The sequence below is a fragment of the Tupaia chinensis genome, unplaced genomic scaffold, assembly GCF_000334495.1.
Source record: "Tupaia chinensis unplaced genomic scaffold, TupChi_1.0 Scaffold000014_1, whole genome shotgun sequence".
In the NCBI taxonomy this organism is placed as follows: Eukaryota; Metazoa; Chordata; class Mammalia; order Scandentia; family Tupaiidae; genus Tupaia; species Tupaia belangeri.
In genome coordinates, this window is record NW_006159444.1 from 2,800,262 (window position 1) to 2,800,623 (window position 362).

A 362-nucleotide genomic window follows, 5' to 3' on the forward strand; every position below is an offset into this window, starting at 1 on the left:
TATTGGAATGTCTTTTATTTCCTTCTCTTTTGTGATCACACTGGCTAAGACTTCCAGTACCTTCATGAATAGGAGTGGAGAAAGTGGACAGCCTTGTCTTGTACCAGATTTTAGTGGAAAAGCTTTCAACTTTTCCCCATGCAGTATAATGTTAGCTATAGGTTTTTCATAGATGGCTTTTCTTGTGCTGAGAAACAATCCTTCTATTCCAATTTTACAGAGAGTCTTAATCATAAAGGAATGTTGTGTTTTCTCAAATGTTTTTTATGCATCGATTGAAATAAGAATATGCGTTAATTAGTAACTCTCGAAGGAAGACATAGGAACAATCAAAAAGCATATGAAAACAATGCTCAACATCC